Here is a 23,493-nt window from a genome sequence, read left to right as displayed (position 1 = left end):
TATTCTAAAATTCATATGGAAATTCAAGGAGCCCAGAATAGACAAAACAACCTTGGAAAAGATTCTAATTGTTTGGAAAAAAAGAACAAAGTTGGAAGATTCACATTTCCCAATTTAAAAACTTATTATAAGGCTACAGTAATTAAAACAGTGTGGTACTGGAATAAGATTAGACATATAAATCAATGGGATAGGATTGAAAGTCTAAAAATAAACCTTCATATGTATAGTCAATTGATTTTCAACACAGGCACCAACCAAATTCAATTGGTAAGGAGGAGTCTTTTCAGCAAATGGGTGCTGGGACAACTAGATAGCCACATGTAAAAGAATGAAGTTGAATCTTATCCTCATAGCATATACACAAATTAACTCCCAATGGTTCAAAGGTCTAAACATAAGTGCTAAAACATAAAAGTCCTAGGAGAAAATATAGGCGTAAATATGCATGACCATGGGTTTAAAAGGCCTTTTTTTTTTTTTTTTCTTTTTTTGAGATGGAGTCTCTCTCTGTTGCCAGGCTGGAGTGCAGTGGTGTGATCTTGGTTCACTGCAATCTCTGCTTCTCAGGTTCAGGCGATTCTCCTGCCTCAGCCTCCTGAGTAGCTGAGATTACAGGCACGTGCCACCACACCCAATTAATTTCTGTATTTTTCATAGATACAGGGTTTCACCATGTTGGTCAGGATGGTCTCAATCTCTTGACTTCGTGACCCACCCACCTTGGCCTCCCAAAGTGCTGGGATTACAGGCGTGAGCCACTGTGCTCAGGTAAAAAAGCCTTTTTAAGGTGTAACACCAAAAGCATTAGTGACAAAAGAAAAAAAAAAAAACAGATAAATTGAACTTCATCAAAATTAAAATACTTTGTGCTTCAAAATATACCATTTAAAAAAAAAGACCACCTACAGAATGGGAGAACACATTTGCAAATTATGTATCTGATAAACGACTTTTATCTAGAATATATAAAGAATGCTTACAACTTCATACTAAGAAAACAAATACCTAATTAAAAAATGGGTGACAGATCTGATTAGACACTTCTCCAAACAAGATATCCAAATTTCAAATAAACACCTGAAAAAAATCCTCACCATTCTTAGTCATCAAAGAAATGCAAATCAAAATATGAGATAATATTGTACTTCACACACACTAGGATGGCTATAATAAAAAAGACAGATGATAACAAGTGTTGGAAAGGACATGAAGAAACTGCAAACTTCATACATTTCTGGTTAGAATGTAAAATGGTGTAGCTTCTTTGGGAAACAGTCTGGCAGTTTCCAAAACTTAAACACAGAGTTATCATATGACCTAATAATTCCAATCCTAGATACATATCCAAGAGCAATGAGAACATACATTCACACAAAAATTTTTACATTTTAAACAGCATTATTCATAATAGTCAAAATAGAAACAACCCAAATATTCATCAGCTAATGAACTGATAAACCGTGGTATAGCCATAAAATGAAATATTTGGCCATAAAAAGGAATGAGGTTCTGATACATGCCTCAACTTGGATGAACCGTGAAAACATTATGCTAAGTGAAAGGAGCCTGTCACAAAAGACTATATATTATATATTTTTTATTTATATGAAATGTCAAGAATAGGCAAATCTATAGAGACTAATTTACTAATTAGTGGTTGCTTAGGGCTGACAGAATTAGGGAAAAATGGGAAGTTACTGGTAATGATTATGGACTTTCTTTTGGGGAAGATGAACATTTTTTTGTTTATTTGTTTTGAGACAGTCTTGCTCTGTCACCCAGGCTGGAGTGCAGTAGTGCAGTATCACCTCAATGCAACCTCTGCCTCCCGGGTTCAAGCGATTCTCATGCCTCAGCCTCACAAATAGCTGGGATTACAGGCATGCATCACCACATCCGGCTAATTTTTTTTTGTTTTTAGGAGAGATGGGGTTTTGCCATGTTGGCCAGACTGGTCTCAGGCTCCTGGCCTGAAGTGATCCACCTGTCTTGGCTCCCCATGTGCTGGGATTACAGGTGTGAGCCACTATGCCCGGCCCAAATCATCGTCTTTTATCTGATTTGTCTGGAGCAATAACCTACCAAGAAGTGGAGAACATCTTCAGTTTCCCTGTAATACAGTCACCATTAGACAACCAGGGTGATCTTTTAAAAATGCAGAACTGCTCATGACCCTTCTGTACCTAAAATCTTTCACTAGCTGTCAGTGGCACACAGAATAAAACTCAATATTCTTATCACGGCCCACTAAGCCTTGTCTGCACTCCTGATGCTCTTCTCTCTGGCTGTGCTCCAGTCTTAATGATCTTTAGTTTTTCAAACCAACCCAGTTCTTCCCATTTCGAGGCCATGGCAGATTCTTTTCCCTTTCTCACAGTATGTTCCCCTACTATGGCTATTTTCCAGTCACTCTTCCACTTCCAGCATCAACATCACATTGTCAGAGAAGCTTTTCTTCCTGAGGTGCTTCCTTCCTTGAGCCCCCATCTGAATGAGGAGTCCTTGTACTTTTCATCCTTTGCATTTATCATGCAGTGTTATTTACTGTTTCATGCAATGTTTTATATATATATATATGTATATATAATGTATATGTGTGTGTATATATATATGTATATATAATGTATATGTGTGTGTATATATATATGTATATATAATGTATATGTGTGTGTATATATGTATATATAATGTATATGTGTGTGTATATATGTATATATAATGTATATATGTGTGTGTATATATATGTATATATAATGTATATGTGTGTATATATATGTATATATAATGTATATGTGTGTGTATATATATGTATATATAATGTATATGTGTGTGTATATATGTATATATAATGTATATGTGTGTGTATATATATATGTATATATAATGTATATGTGTGTGTATATATATATGTATATATAATGTATATGTGTGTGTATATATGTATATATAATGTATATGTGTGTGTATATATATGTATATATAATGTATATATGTGTGTGTATATATATGTATATATAATGTATATGTGTGTATATATATATGTATATATAATGTATATGTGTGTGTATATATATATAATGTATATGTGTGTGTATATGTATGTATATATAATGTATATGTGTGTGTATATGTATGTATATATAATGTATATGTGTGTGTATATATATATGTATATATAATGTATATGTGTGTGTATATATGTATATATAATGTATATGTGTGTGTATATATATGTATATATAATGTATATGTGTGTGTATATATGTATATATAATGTATATGTGTGTATATGTATGTATATATAATGTATATGTGTGTATATATGTATGTATATATAATGTATGTGTGTGTATATATATGTATATATAATGTATATGTGTGTGTCTATATATATATAATGTATATGTGTGTGTATATATATGTATATATAATGTATATGTGTGTGTATATATATATAATGTATATGTGTGTGTATATATGTATATATAATGTATATGTGTGTGTGTGTATATATATATAATGTATATGTGTGTATATATATGTATATATAATGTATATGTGTGTGTATATATATGTATATATAATGTATATGTGTGTGTATATATATATAATGTATATGTGTGTATATATATGTATATATAATGTATATGTGTGTGTATATATATATGTATATATAATGTATATGTGTGTGTGTATATATATATAATGTATATGTGTGTATATATATAATGTATATGTGTGTGTATGTATATATGTATATATAATGTATATGTGTGTGTATATATATATAATGTATATGTGTGTGTATATATATATGTATATATAATGTATATGTGTGTGTGTATATATATGTATATATAATGTATATGTGTGTATATATATATGTATATATAATGTATATGTGTGTGTGTGTATATATATATATATATAAATTTGTAGAATTTCTCCTTTCCATTTGATTCCTAAAATAATAACGTGTAACACTTGTGCTGTACTTACTATCTACTAGGCATTGTTATATGTGCTTTATATATTTTGATTCATTTAACCTTCTCAACAGCTCTCTTGTAGCTAAGGTACCAAATGGCTAAGTTATCTAAGATTACATAGCTAGTGAGTGGAAAAGCTAAGATTTGGGCTCCTGGCAGTCTTCTTCCTGAGGCTGAGCCATGGTCCTGTGTACATTATAAGGGTGGTTCTGTAACTGTTCTTTTTACCCCTGTGTAGCCTGTGTTTAGCAGAGCATCTGGCATAATATAGGAACCCAATAAATATTTGTCAAATGAATGTAAGTCTGGATGATTCCTTTAAAATCGGTTAGGAGGCCCCCTAGGTATCACGGATTAGGATGTACTTTCCTAAAACTAACGGTTATCTTACCGTGTTGTACTTGCCTGTTTATCTAGTTACATCCCCATAGATGATGAGCTCCCTCAGGTCCTGAGTTATGTCTTGTTAACCAGCATCTAGTACAGTGCTTGGCATTTAGCAGGTAGTTAATAAGTACCTGTAAATGGATGAAATAAGGGAGTTGATTATGAATGAAATTACAAGTATCAATTACTATCCATGAAGCCAGTATTTGAAAATGACTACCCTGGCCATCCAGTTAGAGATGGAGGCTTGAACACATGCATTCAGCCCTACTCTTTCCTGAAATCCCGCTAAAAATAATGGTAAAGGAGTTTATAAGAAGGCATAAACTCATGAAGACAATGAAAACAGAAAAGAAGCCTAGGTAGCAGAATTTTGGAAGCTGCAAAGTAAGTGAATAAGTGGTAACTGATTTAGGAGAGAAGAGGGTTTCTGGACTGAGTGGGCAGCAAGCATGAGTGGGATAGCACAACAGAGGACTAAGTGAAAATTTAAGGTGAATGTTGAGAGACCCTTCTGCCCTGTCTCAGCTCTGAGAATGGAAACAGACAATCTTTTGCCTCCAGCCAGGAAACTGAAAGAGTTTTCTTGGGGATGAGAACTGAACCCAATGAAAATATCTAAAGATACTGATAGCTGGGGTTCCCCAATAAGGCAGTACAGCCAGGTAATCCTGCAATGAATCCCATGTTTGAAAAATGCCACCTACATGTGTCAATCTTCCAATCAGATGTCTAGTGCCCTGTTCTTAAATGTGAATACACAGCCAAGGAGAATCCAACATTTGAGGAAAACCTCTTATATGAAACACAGAGTCCCCAGCCTTTCAGAGAGAAAAGCAAGAGAAAACAAACTATTCTGGGAGAAGAAAACTTCAAGAGAACCATCAGAGAGACATGAATCTCACAGAGATGATAACACAGTCTCTCTCTCTCTCTCTCTCTCTCTCTCTCTCTCTCCCCCCTTCCCTCCCTCCCTATCTACCTACCTATCTGCTAGTAGAAATGGAAACTCAAGAAAGGTTGGAAGATACAATTAAGAAAATATCCTAGAAAGTTGGCTCTTGAAGAACATGGGTTTGAACTGTGTAGGTTCACTTATATGTATATATTTCTACTGCCTCGCTATCCCTGAGACAGCAAAATCAATCCCCACTCCTTTTCCTTCAGCTAAGCCTACTTATGAAGACGACAAGATGAAGACCTTTATGATGATCCACCTTCACTTAATGAATATTAAATGTATTTTTCTCTTGCTTATGATGTTATTAATACTATTCTTTTCTCTAATTTGTTTTACTGTAAAAAGTATATAATACACGTAACATAGACAATATGTGTTCATTGACTGCATTATTGGTAAGGCTTCAGGTCAACAGTAGGCTACTAGTAGTTAAATTTTGGGGGAGTCAAAAGTTACATGTACATTCTTGACTTTTTGGGGAGATTGGTGCCCCTAATCCTTGTATCATTTGATGGTTTAACTGTAGGATGAAAAGATAAATAGTTAGAAAATATGAAAGAAAAGACAATAGAATTAAAGGATCATTTTAGGAGGCCCAATATCCAACTAGTAGAAATCACAGAATGAAAAAACTAAGAGGAAATCATTTTTTAAAAAGCTAATAATAAAAAATGGTACCACAGTGAATTGCCAGCAAAGGGCCCCAAGGAGTGCTAGCACACTGGATGGGAAAACCCACACCAAGGCACATCTAAATGAAATTTCAGAACACTAGCAATAAAGGGGATAGCCTATAAACTTCCATGGAGGAAAGAATAAATTAGAATTCGTTTCATCAAAGAATTAATAACCAGAATGTTACTGGTTTTCTTTTTTCTTTCTTTCTTTTTTTTTTTGTTGAGACGGTGTTTCGCTGTTACCCAGGCTGGAGTGCAATGGCGTGATCTCGGCTCACCACAACCTACGCCTCCTGGGTTCAGGCAATTCTCCTGCCTCAGCCTCCTGAGTGGCTGGGATTACAGGCGGGCGCCACCATGCCCAGCTAATTTTTTGTATTTTTAGTAGAGACGGGGTTTCACCATGTTGACCAGGATGGTCTCGATCTCTTGACCTCGTGATACACCCGCCTCGGCCTCCCAAAGTGCTGGGATTACAGGCGTGAGCCACCGTACTGGTTTTCTTAACAGCAGTATTGAAAATTAGAAGACAGTAGAGAAAGATATACAAGGTATCAAACTATTTAGCTCCTGGCCACACTTCCTCACTCAGGTTATTATGCTCTATCAAAGTAAGGGAGTAAAGAAAGTGGATGATGTGGGTTCCATCCCGAGAGAGAGATGAAAAATATACAAGAAGAGAATGAAGGTCCCAAGATGGCAGCCTAGAGAAGCCTACAGCCAGTATAGGTTTTGCTGAAGAAATTTCAAGTAAGTAAAATTGATAGAATACTCCATAAGTATGAGTTTATGGAGAGCTTTTACAACTTGGATCAAATTTGTAATAAGGACATTTTAAAAAGCGAGGAATAAACAAAACAATTATCAGCTACTGGGAAGATTAAACGTTGTGCAAGAAATACAAGTTAATCATAGTGTATTACATGGCTCAGCAGTGACTAGCATTTATGTAATGATGTAAATATAAATCTAGCCACAGTTCTAAAAGCAAATATAACTTTATTGGGAGGATAAGGAAATGAAAGGTTTGTATATGCAGTGGGGACAAGTGGTGGCGGTTGGGGAAGTGAAAGAGAGCTAAATTCTGTCTACCATAGTGGAAAGTCCATAGATAATGCCTAAGACTGGGGAAAATGTTTAAGAAATAGTGTTATAAAAATGTTATTTAGAAGTCTGTAGATAAGTATCAAAAGACTTAACTAAAAAGAATTTTAAGTAGTTATTGCTGAGAAGAGGGAATTTGGCAGGTAACAAATTCTGTTCTTCATAACTAGTGCTATAGGACTCGTTGAAGTTTTAAACTGTGTGAATTTTTACAGTGATAACACAAACTAAACTAAACAAAGTAATTTTTATTTCAAATAATCTTCTAACCATGTTTGTTTCTAGGCAGTGTGTCTGACTTCATAGTCCTCTGTACTTCAGAAAGGTGGATGAACAAGTCCAGGTATTATAACAAGTGCAGGTATTGTTAGCACCCTTGGCACCTCCTTGCAATTAGAGTCTCTACTTTTCATTCCAGGTAAGGACATGCCTTTATGTTTAACCATTCCACTTTTCTAGTTCTCTACATTCCATTCTTTTAGTTAGATACTCAGGCACACTCAGGAGTATTTGCCTGCACAAACTAGGGAGGAGAGAGCATCCAAATTAAATGTGCCCATCCTTTCTGTCTTTCCATTATTACTCTTGAGCATGGAGGGAAAAATAAAACATGCAAATCAAGAATGGTGTGATTCATTCTTCTCCAGGTAGGAATTTATACAGATGTCTTTTGGGTGAGGGCTTTTGCCTTGATCTTTAGCATAATGCTCTCTTGATCTGATGGATGGCTTTAATTTTTTCTAAGATCTGTTGACTGCACTGATGATAACAGGATGACCTCACACAGAAAAATCTGTCCTGAGAATGGCTTCTGTAGTTTTTCCTAACTTCTGATGATCTGCAAAGATATTTTTATAATGTCTTCACGTTGAACCATTACTTTGAAGGAGAGAAGACAATAAAAGAGAAAGCAATCCTATTTGCAATAACTATAAAAAATGTAAAATACTCAGGAATAAATGTAACCAAGGAGGTGAAAGACCTCTATAAGTAGAACTATAAAACACTGATGAAAGAAATTGAAAAGGACACAAAAATATGAAAAGACATCCTGTGTCATGGACTCGAAGAATTAAGATTGAGTCAATGACCATAATACCAAAAGCAATCTACAGATTCAAAGCAATCTTTATCAAAATACCAATGAAATTCTTCACAGAAATACAAAAAAAAAATCCTAAAATTCATATACAACCACAAAAGACTTTGAACAGCTAAGGCAATCCTGAGATAAAAGAAAACAAAAGACAAAAACAAAGCTGGAGGCATCACACTACCTGATGTCAAAATATACTACAAAGCTATGGTAAGCAAAACAGCATGATACTGACATAAATAGACTCATAGACCAACAGAACAGAATAGAGAACTCAGATATAAATTCCTGTATTTACAAACCAACAGATTTTTCAACAAAGGCACTAGGAAGATTCATTGGGTAAGGGACAGTATTTTTAGTAAATAATGATGGAAAAACTGGATATCCATATGCAAAAAGAAAATGAATCTAGACTCCTATGTCTCACCATATACAAAATTCTACTCAAGATGAATTAAAGACTTAACTGTAAGACCTCAAGCTATAAAACTACTAGAAAAAAAAACATAGAGAAAATGCTTCAGAAAATTAGTCTGGGCAAAGACTTTATGGAGAAGACTGGCAACAAAATAAAAAATAGACAGATGGGATTATCTCGAACTAAAATCTTTCTGCACGGTAAAGGAAACAGTCAAGAGAATGAAGAGACAACCTACAAATGGGGGAAAATATTTGCAAACTTTTCATCCAACAAAGAATTAATATCCAGAATATACAAGGGACTCAACTCAATAGCAAATAATAATAATAAACAATAATTCAATCAAATAGTGGGCAAATGAGCTGAAGAGACATCTCTTAAAGAGATGCATACAAATGGCCAAGAGAAATATTTTTAAAAGCTCAATATCACTAATCATCAGGGAAATACAAATCAAAACCACAGTGAGATATCATCTCACCCCAGTGATAATGGCTGGGGTGAGATTATAAAAAAGACAAGAAAAAAAAGGGGCAGGATCTCTTATACACTGTTGGTGGGAATGTAAATTAGTACAGCCATTATGGAAAACAGTATGGAGGCTTCTCAGAAAACTAAAAATAGAACTACCAATATATATATCCAAAGAAAAGGAATCCAGTAGGTCAAAGAGATATCTGTAATAAACACTGTTCATGGCAGTGTTATTCACAATAGCCACAATATGGCATCAACCTAAATGTCCATCAACACATGAATGAATAAAGAAAATGTTATATATATATATATATATATATGAATATTTTTTAGCCATACAAAATAATGAAATTTTGTCATCCACAGCAATATGAATAAGGTTGGAAGACATTATGTTAAGGGAAAAAAGCCAGATTTATTTCACTTAAATAAATAATTGAAATACAGACACAGAAAAACAAATACTACATGTTCTCACTTGTATGTGGAGGCTAAAAATGTTGCTCTCCTAGAAGCAGAGTGTACAATAGTGGTTACCAGAGGTGGAAAATAGCAGGAGGGAGAGAGAGATAGACAAAGGTTGATTAATAGATACAAAATACAGCTAGAGAGGAGGAATGAGTTCGAGTGTTCTATAGCAATAAAGAATAATTATAATCAACAACGATTTACTGCATACATTCAAATCACTAGAAGAGCAGATCTTGAATGTACCCAACACAAAGAAATGATAAATATTGGCCAAACACAGTGGCTCATGCCTGTAATCCCAGTGCTTTGGGGGGCTGAGGCAGGCAGATCACGATGTCAGGAGTTCAAGACCAGACTGACTAACATGGTGAAACACCGTCTCTACTAAAAATACAAAAAATTAGCCAAGTGTGGTGGCAGGCAACTGTAATCCCAGCTACTTGGGAGGCTGAGACAGGAGAACCATTTGAACCAGGAGGCAGAGGTTGCAGTAAGCCAAAACCACACCATAGCACTCCAGCCTGGGCAACAGAGTGAGACCTGGTCTCAAAAAAAAAAAGATCAATCAGTATATGCTAACTATTGATTATTATATATGGTATAGATTTATTGAAATGACACACTGTACCCCACAAATATGTACAATATTATATCTCCATTAAAAATAATAGAAACAAAAAAGTAAAAAAACAAAAAATATTATAACTTTGCTAAGTATGATATATAAGAAATTTATTGTCTATACTCTTTTTATTTCCAAAGTAGACTTGGAGTGCCCAATTATCCAAGTGTTGGTTTTATTTAGCTGACATTTTAGCTTTTCTTCTTTCATATAATTTCAGAAAGTCAACAAAGAACGTGAATTGGTTAACCTTAAAGAGAGCTATCTTTAGTGGCTTGGAATTTAAAGTGCGAATAAATGAAGGATGTCTTTCATAAACAAATGATGTGTCATTTGCGACAAATGTGATACGATGTGTGGGTTCAGCCAACATAGCCATCAGGATACTGCAACACACCTGGCATAGTTATAATTTTCAAGATGGGTGTGTGTGTGCATGTCAACCTTGCTAGTTAATTTCATCACTGATTGACCTAAGCTGTTCTTATGTGTTCAGCTTGGCTTTCTGTCAGTGGGGATGAGTGGATGGATAGATTCAATCCTTCCTTTGCCTGATCCATCTTCTGACCCATGGCTTACATGTGTCAGATATTTGGCTTATGAATTGAATCTGTGCTTGTGTTAGTGCATTATTGTCTGTTCCACTAGAGAGGGAGGAGGCCTCAAGCCTTGTCTCATTAGCCCTACAGTCAGCTCAGCTGTCCAAACCAACCTCTCATATCAGGAGATGTGAAATGTTTGCATCAATGGAAAATTATACTAACTTTCTGTGGCTCAGTTTCTACACGTGTTCATTAGGACAATCTAAGCCAACATTTTGTCCAGTAGCATACGTTGACCATATATAGGGGTGCCTGCAAGTAGTTGGCTTGTTTCTAAAATAACCCAATGATGCTAAAAGCCCAGACTTCACCACTATGCAATATATCCATGTAACAAACCTGTACTTGTACCCTCTACATCTATAAAATAGGTAAATAAAATAATCCAATAAACTAGAAGGAAAGACAGTATACCATGTTACAAACAGTTGTATAGACCAAACACTAATTGTAACTTAGTTGAAAATTGGCTTTTTTAAAAACAACTTTTTCAGTTTGGGGATGTTTTAATATTTACTGTATCAGTGGGGGATGTATAGATATACACAGTTCCTTCTCTTGCTGGATTCATCTTTTCACCTGTGGCTTACATGTGTCAGATGATTGGCTCACTAGGAAAAGAAGTAAATTGAGAGAAATACAAAAGTGAACTTTTCCTATTTTTGAGTCCAAAGTTTTTGGGGTACATTTTAATCTCTGATTTTTCTTGCTATTCAGTAAAATTCACATTTGTTATAATGTGATGAATCCTGAGTACTGTGATTTTCAGACAAACTTCTCTTTTGCTGTTACATTATTGCTGCAGTTATGAGAGTGAGTGTATTTTTCATCCGGCACAGCATTTCTTTTTTTCATAATATAAAATGCTTAGCCTGGATTGTGATCAAGAAGTGGCAGAGTAAAAACTTCAGGTCATAAATATGTATTGAAATGGGAATGAAGGTAACAGGTCCAAAATATTGGAAATGCAGCTGATTAAGCATTTAAAGGAGGGTGTGCTCCTCAATAATGCCAATATATCTGGTTACTGCCTAGCTAGGAAAGGAATGAGTCAACTTGTTGGACGAGTCCAACAGAGATGAATGTGAAGCTCTGAAATCGTGAGAGAGTTCTCCTGTCCTGTTCCCACAGGATTGCCAAGGAATCTGCTTTCAACAAAACATAAAGCCGTGCATGGGACCTTAATGTTAGAGCAGGGGTTTGTTCTCAGCGCAGTTAGCTTCTGAGAGCAGCTGGCTGCTGTTTTTGCATATTCTAGCTGAATATCTACATGCCCTAGCCCTGACTCCTTTATAAGAAAAATCCTCAAAGTGTTCCAGTGCAAGTTCCCATGATGCACCTTGCAGAATTACTATATGAACAGTTATTTCCAAACCATCCAAAAATAGGATCGCTCCGTTTGTGAAAGCAATTCTGGCTTCATAAATTTTGTTTTTCCCCCAATTTTCTTTTATTCCATAAACACCCAGTTTCAAGTTGTGCAGTTCCAAAAATAAAGGCAGAGAAGGGTGCAGGGAAGAGTTTTGTGATGTGTGTGTGGGAGCGGTGAGAGAGGAAGAGTTGGGAACCTGTGGTCGGCCCCCTCCCTAGCCCTGGACGGGGTTGTGGCCCCTGCAGTGGGCCTCTGAGGAGGAGGTAGGCAAGGATCCAGGGTAGCTGAGGGTTGGAGGAAGCCTCTAAATCCTGCGCTCATCCCCAGAGACTCCGGAATGCACGGTAGGGGTAGAACCGGGAAGCCGAAGAGGCTCACAGATGGAGCAGCAAAACGTAACGTCAAGTTAGTGGATACAGAAGTGGATCATCATGATAAGGGGATTAAAGAAGGAAAAAGGAGGTTAAGGGAGCAGTGAAAGGTTCTGCCTGAGGCCCTCAGGGAGCGGTGGGGGCCAGCTTGCCTATGAACTTCATATTAAATTGGGGATGGGAGTTGGAGGGGAAAAAGTTATTTCCGGGGATGATTTCTCGGCCTCTCGACCAGTACAAGAGAGGCCGAGGGGCCTTGGGAAGGCGGCGGGACGGTAGGGAGCGGGAGTCCTGGGGTCCCTATTTAAGTCCAGGCAGGGAGGCTCCTGAGTTTCGTCCCCACCTCCCCATGCCTCTGACCGTGGAAATGCCAGAGGACGCTGCTGCTGGAGCAAGGCGCCCGCTTCCTCTCCCCAAGCCGCAAACGCCGCGGCTTCACTCACACCCGGCTTGATGCGGCCCTGCCTCTCCACCGGTCCCCGTCTGCTCCAGGCCACCGCCCGAATCCCGGTCAGTCCCCTCCGTGGCCTGGGCCCCGCGGTGCGACCGCGTCTCTGATGTCCCTTGGTAAATCCTGGGGACACCGTCTCCTGCGCTGGAGCAGGAGATGGCATCGGAGGATGAAACGGTCTGGCAATAGCCTCTAGTTGTCATGTGTTCCGTCGGTCATGTCGTTCATCATCCCAAGCATGGCCACGAAGCTACCCGACGTTCCCCGCATCCCCAAGGGGGAGACAGCCCCAGCCTGCACCCTGCAGCTGTGATGCCATCTGTGATGGCGAGGAAGGGGCTCCACCTGATGGCAAATGCTGACAGTGAGTAGTAGAGGGGTCCACCAGGAACGCGGGGTCCTCAGCCTTCACGTCCCTCTAGACGTGGGACATTCTGACCCTTGCTCCAGGGGGCTCCACGCCAGCCCAGATTCAGGCTCAGCTGCTCATCCGTGGGTTTCCCTTCTTCGCGTGCTGCAGGGTCAGGGTCGCCCGCGGCCAGGGAAGCCGGGTTGGTCCAGGCTTGAGCTCCTCACCCCCAAAACCCTCTGCCCCGATCCCTTCAGCCTCCTCCCACAGTTGCCTTTCCCCAAGACCCCAACCCCTACTCCTGGCCCCCGGAGCCCGACTGATTTTTATTAACCAAATCATTGTCTTTCTCCTTTCAAACAAACAAACAAATGCCAGACAACTGCCGATTATTTTCTTAAATCATCCCTGCTTCGTTGCCATCCCAAAGCATCATCAGAGGCGAAATGTAGAGAGATTGGCGTCGATCAGTTTGTGGACTAACACGAAATCGCTCTGGAAAATTATGGGAGACAAATCAAAGCCTGCTCAAATGGAATAATCATGAGATCGATCTTACGTATAAAGCATGTTGATTTCTGTGAATAACTCAAATACATATAGTTTAGTCACTCTTTGTAATGACACTGCAGGATTTTTTTTTTTTTCTTTTTCTTATTACATCATTTACTTCTACGGCTACTTTGAAATTTTCATCATAGCAGGTAAAGCATTTGCTTAAGGTTGAAAGGAGGAGTGCGCCAGGATCTGTTAACAGTGGTGAAGTAAGTGCATTGACCAAGAATTTAGAGGGTTCTGGCTTCCGAGTTCCCGCTGAGAGTGGGGGAGGCTGGGATCACTGGGAGACTGATGGGGCCGGAGGCGGGAAGAAGGATGTGCATGATCCATTAAGTGAGTAAGAAGAGTTAACTGAATGGCAATCTCTCACGCAAAAATAAAAGATAATCTCCAAAAGAGAGGAGAGTTGTGCAAAGGAGCATGATGAATCATCATCATTTCTTATATAAGCAAATAACTTCAGGCAAAGATTAGAATTTAGATTACAAGTTAAGTTCTCTGTACTGTATAGTAAATTTCACAAAGTCAGCAAATCTTTTTTATTAATGGAAGTAATAAAATATTTTCCATTATTCAGTTAAATTAGAAATGTGCACATCTTCTGTGATTCCTTTTCTCTGCCACCCTGTGGATTTTTCTTAAAACTGCAGAAGTAGTGTTCAGAGTTGAATCTATCAACTGATGTTTGCATTTTTTGATTTACTTCATTTGAATTTTTCAAAAGATTGATAGACACAATTAATAAAAAGTTTAAAAAACCCACCACAAGTTAATAATAAAAATTCCAAGTACATATAGGTATCTTTTCAGACTTTTTTTAAAAAGAGTTTTTATTTTTATGTTTTACTTAGGTTCATTTCTTTTTTTTCTTTTCTTTTTTTTTTTTTAAGACAGAGTCTCTCTCTCTTGCCTGGGCTGGGTGCAGTGGTACCATCTCAGCTCACTGCAAGCTCTGCCTCTGGGGTTCAAGCAATTCTCCTGACTTAGTTTCCCAAGTAGTTGGGACTACAGGTGCCCACCACCACACCTGGCTAATTTTTGTATTTTTAGTAGAGGTGAAGTTTTGTCATGTTGGCCAGGTTGGTCTCAAACTCCTGACCTCAAATGATCTGCTTGCCTCGGCCTCCCAAAGTGCTGGGATCATGAGCCACCACACCCTGCCTGGCCAATGTTTTAAAACACAAACATGAAGTTATAAGGATATAGGAACATTGAACTGTTAACATTTTTCTTTGCTTGGTACCATTTGAGGAAATTTGGTCCTTTTAACCTCTTAGAGAATAAAGAACACTAGCATGACCCCAGAAAGTCTTCTCTTCCCCTTTCTCAGTCAATCTCTACCCTTGCCCACCAGAGGTAACTGCTGTTCTGGTTTCGTCCATCATGGGTTGATTTGTTTCCTCTAGAATGTCACATAAATGAATTCATACAGTGTAAACTCTTTTAGTAAGGCTTCTTTTACTCAGTATGTTTTTTGGTAATAAAACATAAAAAATTTATCACCTGATATCCTCTTTAAGCCATATTTTCTCTATGTTCTCCTCTTGCCAACTATTATCTTTTTTGACTAATTATAATACTGATCTCTGCCAAGCACTTTCAAGTCAGTGTTAAGTAAAAAGAAGAAGTTATAGAAAGATACATATAACCTATATGTAACATTTTAAAATACAAAATAAGACCAGGTACAGTGGCTCAAGCCTGTAATCCCAGCACTTTGGGAGGCCAAGGCAGATCACTTAAGGTCAGGAGTTTGAGACCAGCCTGGCCAACATGGTGAAACCCCGTCTCTACTAAAAATAGAAACATTAGCTAGGCATGGTGGCAGCACCACGTGGGAGACTGAGACAGAAGAATCACTTGAACCCAGGAGGCAGGAGTTGCAGTGAGCTGAGATGGTGCCCCTGCACTCCAGCCTGGGAGACAGAGAGAGACTCTGTCTCAAAAATGAACAAAAAACAATCAACAAAATGAAATCACACCCTGCTTTAATTTTCACATTCAGAGATTATTACTTCCATTTTCCCCATGACAAAATGGGGCAATTTGTCTTGATCCATGGAACTGGACACAAATCTACATCAATTTTAAGTTTTCGCATTATTTCACTCTTCTACCGCATTTTTATCAACATGATGTTTTTGAAATTTATCCATGGTGTTGTTTATATCAGCTGGTCTTTCCTTTTTATTGCTGCATGGAATTTCATTAGATGAGCACCTCAATTTGTTTATCCATTCTCCTCAATTTGTTTATTGATGGACACCAGGCTTTTTCTGGTTTTTAATTATTATGACAAAGTTGCCATGAACATTCTTGTGCAAGTCCTTTTAAGAACATATGTTTTTGGTGAAACCCCGTCTCTACTAGAAATACAAAAAATTGACAATAGAGATCGATCCAAGATGGCCGACCACTAACAGCTCAGGACTGTAGCTCCCAGTGAAAGCCCAGAGAACGAGACGACGCCACACTTTTAAAAAAATTTTTGTCACTCACCGATCAGCCGATTCCCAGTGGAGGAGCCCCACGGGTCGCCAGCGCGACTCTTGTGGCCGCCGCAGCGGTTTTGCCGTCTAGGCGCAGCAGCTCTTCATGTAGAGCCAACGGGACTGCTTCCCCTATTGACCGGAGTTTGGAGCTCCGGGAAGTCAGAGCCGCTTGTTGCGGACTCAAAAGGGAAGCCAGACCAGAGATTCCCGGGCAGAAGAGCACCATCAGTCTTATCGCTGCTATTTAGGCCGCCACAGTGGGTTGCTCGGATCCCAGCACTGGGAATCAATAAGTCGGACGTCGACTCAGAAAACTAATTAGAAAGGCGGTTCATCTACAATGAAGGGAAAAAAACAGCCTAAGAAGGCCGAGTATACTCAAAATCAGAACCCATCAGCAACGGAACAAGCCATGATGGAAAAGGACTCATCAGCAACCGAACAAGCCCTGATGGAAAAGGACTCATCAGTAACGGAACAAGCCCTGATGGAAAAGGACTGTGTTCCATTATCTGAAGTAGGCTTTAAAAGGTGGATGATAAGAAACTTCTGGGAGTTAAAGGAACTTGTTCTAACCCAATGTAAAGAAACTAAGAACTTGGAAAAAAGGTTCGATGAAATGTTGAAAAGAATAGACAATATAGAGAGGAATACAAATGAACTTATGGAGTTGAAAAATACAACACGAGAACTTAGTGAAATTTGTACAAGCTTAAACAGCCGAATGGATCAAGCAGAAGAAAGGGTATCAGAGGTCGAAGACCAACTTAATGAAACAAAACAACAAGACAAGAATAGAGAAAAAAGGATAAAAAGGAATGAGCAAAGTCTCCAAGCAATATGGGACTATGTGAAAAGACCTAATATACGCTTGATTGGTGTACCTGAATGTGACGGAGAGAATGAATTCAAGCTGGAAAATACTCTCCAGGACATTATCCAGGAAAATTTTCCTAATTTAGCAAAGCAGGACACTATTCAACCCCAGGCAATACAGAGAACACCACAAAGATATTCCTCAAGAAGACCAACCCCAAGGCACATAATCGTTAGATTCACCAAGATCGAAACGAAGGAGAAAATATTAAGGGCAGCCAGAGAGAAAGATCAAGTTACCCATAAAGGTAAGCCTATTAGGCTTACAGCAGATCTCTCAACGGAAACCCTACAAGCTAGAAGAGAGTGGGGGCCAATATTCAATATACTTAATCAACAGAACTTTCAGCCCAGAATATCATATCCTGCCAATTTAAGCTTTACATTTGAAGGAAAAATAAAATCTTTCAGGAACAAGCAAGTACTCAGAGATTTTATTACCACCAGGCCTGCTCTACAAGAACTTCTAAAAGAAGCATTATACACAGAAAGGAACAACCAGTATGACCCTTTCTAAAAATACACCAAAAAGTAAAGAGCATTAACATAAAGAAGAATTTTTATAAACGAAAGGACAAAATAGCCAGTTAATATCAAACGGCAGCAACCCTAAATTTAAATCGACCAAATCTCCCAATTAAAAGATACAGACAAAATCTAATGGTATATCCAAAGATATACATAGACTCAAAATAAAGGGTTGGAAAAAAAAAATGTACCAACCAAATGGAGAGCAAAAATAAATAAATAAAAAGCAGGAGTTGCAATTTTCACATTTGACAAAATAGATTTCAAAGCTACAAGGATACAAGGGTAAAAGGATTAATGTAATAATAAGAGATCTTAACACCCAGATACATAAGACCCACAATGAGATTTAGATTCAACGAGACAGAAAATTGATAACGATATCCGGGACTGGAACTAAGATCCAGAACAAATAAACTCAATAGAGCTCTCCATTTTAAACACACAAAATATATATTATCCACAAAATCTAACGATATATCTAAAGATATACAAAGACTCAAAGCAAGGGGATGGAAAAAAAACTCACCAACCAAATGAAGAGCAAAAATAAATAAATAAAAAGCAGGAGTTGCAATTCTCACACTTAATAAAATAGATTTCAAAGTTACAAGGATGCAAGGGTAAAAGGATTAATGCAACAATAAGAGATCTTAACACCCAGATACATAAGACACATAAAGAGATTTAGATTCAACGAGACAACAAATTGATAACGATATCCAGGACTTGAACTCAGAGCCAGAACAAATAAACACAATAGAGGTGTCCATTTTAAACACATAAAATATGCATTAACCACTTTAAACACTCAAAATATTGATCGGCCATTATTGAAACCCATTTTAGGAATGAAGTAATATTCCTTTTTCCCTCTTTTTCTTTTTTTCCCTTCTTTTAAAAAAAAAAAAAAAAAAAAAAGAAATACAAAAAATTAGCTGGGCATGGTGGCGCGTGCCTGTTATCCCAGCTACTCAGGAGGCTGAAGCAGGAGAATTGCCTGAACCCAGGAGGCGGAGGTTGCAGTGAGCCGAGATCGCGCCATTGCACTCCAGCCTGGGTAACAAGAGCGAAAACTCTGTCTCAAAAAAAAAAAAAAAAAAAGAATATATGTTTTAATTTATCTTGGGTAAATACATAGGAGTGAAATTGCTAGGTCGTGTGATAAGTGCGCATTTTGTTATCCTATTATATTTTATTTTTTAGAGATGGTCTTGTTCTGTCACCCAGCCTGGAGTGCAGTGGTGTGATAATAGCTTACTGCAAACTCAAACTCCTGGGCTCAAGCAATCCTCCCACCTTATAGCTAAGACTACAGGTGCATGCCACCAAGCCTGGCTAATATTTTTATTTTAATTTTTGTAGAGGTAAGGGTCTTGGTATATTGCCCAGGCTGGTCTCAAACTACTGGCCTCAAGTAGTCCTCCTACTTTGGCCTCCCAAAGTGCTGGGATGACATGTATGAGTCACTATGCTCAGCCATGTCTTTTTTTTTTTTTTTTTTTTGAGACAGAGTCTTGCTCTGTCGCCAGGCTAGAGTGCAGTGGTGCGTTCTCAGGTTCCAGTAATTCTCTTAACTCAGCCTCTTGAGAGCTGGGACTACAGGCACATGCCACCACATCCAGCTAATAATTATTATTATTATTTTTGTATTTTTAGTAGAGATGGAGTTTGACCGTGTTGGCCAGGATCGTCTCCATCTCTTGACCTTGTGATCTGCCCACCTTGGCCTCCCACAGTGCTGAGATTACAGGCGTGAGGCACCTCGCCTGGCCCATACTTCATTTTTAAGCAACTGCCTGAGTTTTTCAAAGTGATTGTATCATTTTATACTCCCCAAAACAACATGTGAGAATTCTGGCTGTTCCATATCCTCACAAGCATTTGATATGGTTTAGGCCTTCCAATTTTGATAAAGGGATCCCAGGCTTATTTTCTGCTTAGAAATTTTCTTGCAATCAATAGCATAGGCCAAGGGGTTCTGAGTTCTTCTCAGAAGATATAAAATTCCCTGCTAATAAACTCTTCAAAAAATTTAGTCATAAGAAATAATTAAAAATAATTCCTTGAGAATATGCAATTTACTCATTCTTGTTAATGTCCAAATTTCATATCTAGACAACTAACTGAATATTTAGACAGCTTTCATTTACCTCCCTTTTTGTAACTGTTTTTCCTGAGTTCCCCTTTATGTTATACCTTTAGCTTCCTTCGAGCAGCCACATATATTAATAAAAACAGCCACATAAAACTCTTTATTTACTAGAAGAAAGTTAAGAAGAGTATGATCTATTTTATCAAATGGCTCTTCTCAATTCTCTTGCAATTCACTGTTGGGAACGTATATGCTTCTTTCTCCTGAACTGCTCGTAGTTTTCCATTCATTCGTCTGCTTATCTTAGAGACCCTATGACTATGGCTGTCTGTGTCTGGTCACTAGGAAGCTTAGAAATTGTGACCTATTTTGCAAGAATTTCTGGCATATTATATATATTTGCGGTCTCTGGCTTATTTTACAATGTCATGCTTGGTTTTCGCTTCATCTTCCTCTATGTATCTATCTCTATCTCTATGTATCTATCATTATATATCTATCTATCATCTATCTCTATCTATCTATCTATCTATCTATCTATCTATCTATCTATCTATCTATCTATATATCAGTCATCTATCTATCTGAGATGATATCTTGCTCTGTTGTGCAGGCTGGCCTCCAACTCCTGGCCCAAGTGATCTTCCTGCCTCCACCTTTCAAGTTGTTAAGACTACAGATATGTTCCTGGCTTCTTTACCTATTTTGATCCTTACGTATTTTATAAACTTCCTCAAATAATTCCCAGACTCAACTAGTTCATAAATAAAATAAAATCAAGGTAGTTTTATATACTATTTAAAACATTGATTATTCAGATAGAATGTGGCTAGTGATACACACACGTGCGCACACACACACACAAACACACACAGAAAATTGAACAGGGTTGAAACAGAGACAAATCATAAAAACAGGTTATATAACTCTCACTCTCTTTTTATTTTTTTTTTTTAACAATTAGGGTAATTAGAGTTGCCAGGCATTTAATAATAGCAACACTATTCACAATAGTCAAAGGTGGAAGCAATCTTATGAATGAATAAGCCAACTGTTATATATACACATAATAGAATATTATTCATCCACAAAGAGGAATGAAATTTTGATGCATGTTACAACATGGATGAACCTTAAAAACATGATGCTAAATGAAAGAAACCAGACTCCAAAAGACAATATAGTATGATTCCACTTATAAGAGGCATCTAGAAAAGACCAATTCATAGAGACAGAAAGTAGAATAGAAGTGACCAGGTGTGGAAGAGTGTGGAATGAGTTATTGCTTAATGGTCATAGAGTTTCTGTTTGAGATGATGAAGGAGTTTTGGAAATAGACACTGGTGACAGTTACACCACATTGCGAGTGTACTTAATGGCACTGAATTCTACACTTGCTTAAAATGGTAAACTTCATGTTAGGTGTGTGTGTGTGTGTGTGTGTGTATTTCCACAATAAGAATTTAAAACAGCTTAACTACCATTCTTTTTTTTTTTTTTTTTTTTCCGAGACGGAGTTTCGCTCTTGTTACCCAGGCCGGAGTGCAATGGCGCGATCTCGGCTCACTGCAACCTCCGCCTCCTGGGTTCAGGCAATTCTCCTGCCTCAGCCTCCTGCATTCTTTTGTTACTAGGGTTATCAGAGTTACTAGTCTGTTAATGGGTTGTTATTGACTGTCATCTACTTTTTCTGCAAGGCATCCTAGAACTCATACCAGGCAATTAATTATTATCAAGAAGCTCACATTTTGTTAAAGAGACAATCCTGTAATTAAGAGTTACATTTATGAGCACATGGCCAAGGAAGCAGTATTATATAAACTGCAGAGATGACCAGTAATATGCCGCAAGAGCCAAGACACCACAATAATTGTCATGGCTTGGGATTATATGTGTGTCCCACAACGGTTACAGAAAAGAAGCCATAGGGAAAGGGAAGAGCTGACTCTGGTCACCCCCTAGACAGGGTTGACCCTGTGCAAGGGGTCTAGCAATGCCTAACACAGTTCGGAAAAATGGTCTGCCTCAGGAGTCAGAGTTGTGGGACAGGGAATCTAGAAAGGGAGTCATGGGAAGAGGCAGACAGAAAGGAAGCATGGGAGGCTTATATATGACGGGCAAGGTCCCAACCACTGGGAGGGGCACAGGGGTACGCCTCCAGTAGCAGTATGGAGATAAGGATCCATGCAGTTTCGCAGACAAAAACTCAGAAAAACTCAGTCTGGGAAAGCTATCAAATGCCTTAATAATATTTATATTCTTGAATCTAATAATTTATTGACAAGGAATTTATTCTATGAAAGTATTTAACACAAAGATGTAACCATTAATAGAAACACTTTTATAGCAACAGTGCTTACAATAATGAAATATCATGAGTAATTTAAATGCCCAACAATAAAGAAAATCCATACAGCAGAATAACATGTAGCCATTAAAAACGCTGTTGTGGAAGAATTTGCAAAGGCATGTAAAGATGTTTTTATTTTTGTGTATACTATAGAATGTTCCTGGGTTAGATGGTGCTCAGATCTTAGTCCTGCTTATGTAGGTACTCCACTGAAAAATAAAAGGAAATTGCACTGCCAACATTTTGTAACTGAAGCTATCGATGTTTCTCAGGACTCCTTGTGGTTGCAGAGTGAACTTATGTGGTAAAAGAGGCCTTTCTTTGTTCATTTCATTTTCAACCTCTTTTTATGTTGCTAAAGTGTTTTAATTTATTATTATTTTATTTATTTATTTTATGTTGCTAAAGTGTTTTATTATCTTTGTGTATTTTCTGAAAAAGCACATTTTTAACAATTGTGTGAATGCAGAGGCAAAAGATTGTATTGAAGCTTTCCTATATTATTGCAGAGGAGCTCAGCTCAATAATAAATATCACGGCCAGGCGAAGTGGCTCACACCTGTAATCCCAACACTTTGGGAGGCTGAGGCGGGTGGATTACCTGAGCTCAGGGGTTCGAGACCAGGCTGGCCAACATGGTAAAGTCCCATCTCTACTAAAAATACAAAAATTAGCCAGGCGTGGTGGTGCATGCTTGTAATCCCAGCTACTCAGGAGGCTGAGGTGGAAGAATGGCTTGCAACCAGGAGGTGGAGGCTGCAGTGAGCCGAGATTGCGCCATTGCACTTCAGTCTGGACTACAAGAGCGAAACTCCACCTAAAAATAAGATAAAATAATAACAACAATAAACACCACTAGTATTAATTAATTAATTAATTAATCCAACACCTATGGTGTGCCCAGCTTTGCTTTATGTGTTGGAGACTTAACACCATACAAGCCTCTGCTTTCATGTAGCTTACTTTCTAAAGGAGTGGGGCAGGCCACCAATAAATAAACTATATGCGATTATAGGTAGTGATAAATGCTACCAGAAATTGGACAGGAAAGAGCAAGACTGGATAGAGGGTACATTATTGTAGGAAGAATGGCCTGGAAAGGCCTCTCTCTGAGAAACACATGTATGACCAGCTATATATGTCAGCAAACTAGAGGAGGTATGGCATTTGATTCCACACTTTATACTCCTGTTAAATCACAAACCATGCTGTTTCATCCACAGCAATTACATGTGCTG

This window comes from Callithrix jacchus, chromosome 16 (assembly GCF_049354715.1).
Source record: "Callithrix jacchus isolate 240 chromosome 16, calJac240_pri, whole genome shotgun sequence".
NCBI lineage: Eukaryota > Metazoa > Chordata > Mammalia > Primates > Cebidae > Callithrix > Callithrix jacchus.
The sequence above is the reverse complement of the archived record's forward strand: the minus strand, read 5'-3'. Positions refer to the sequence as shown.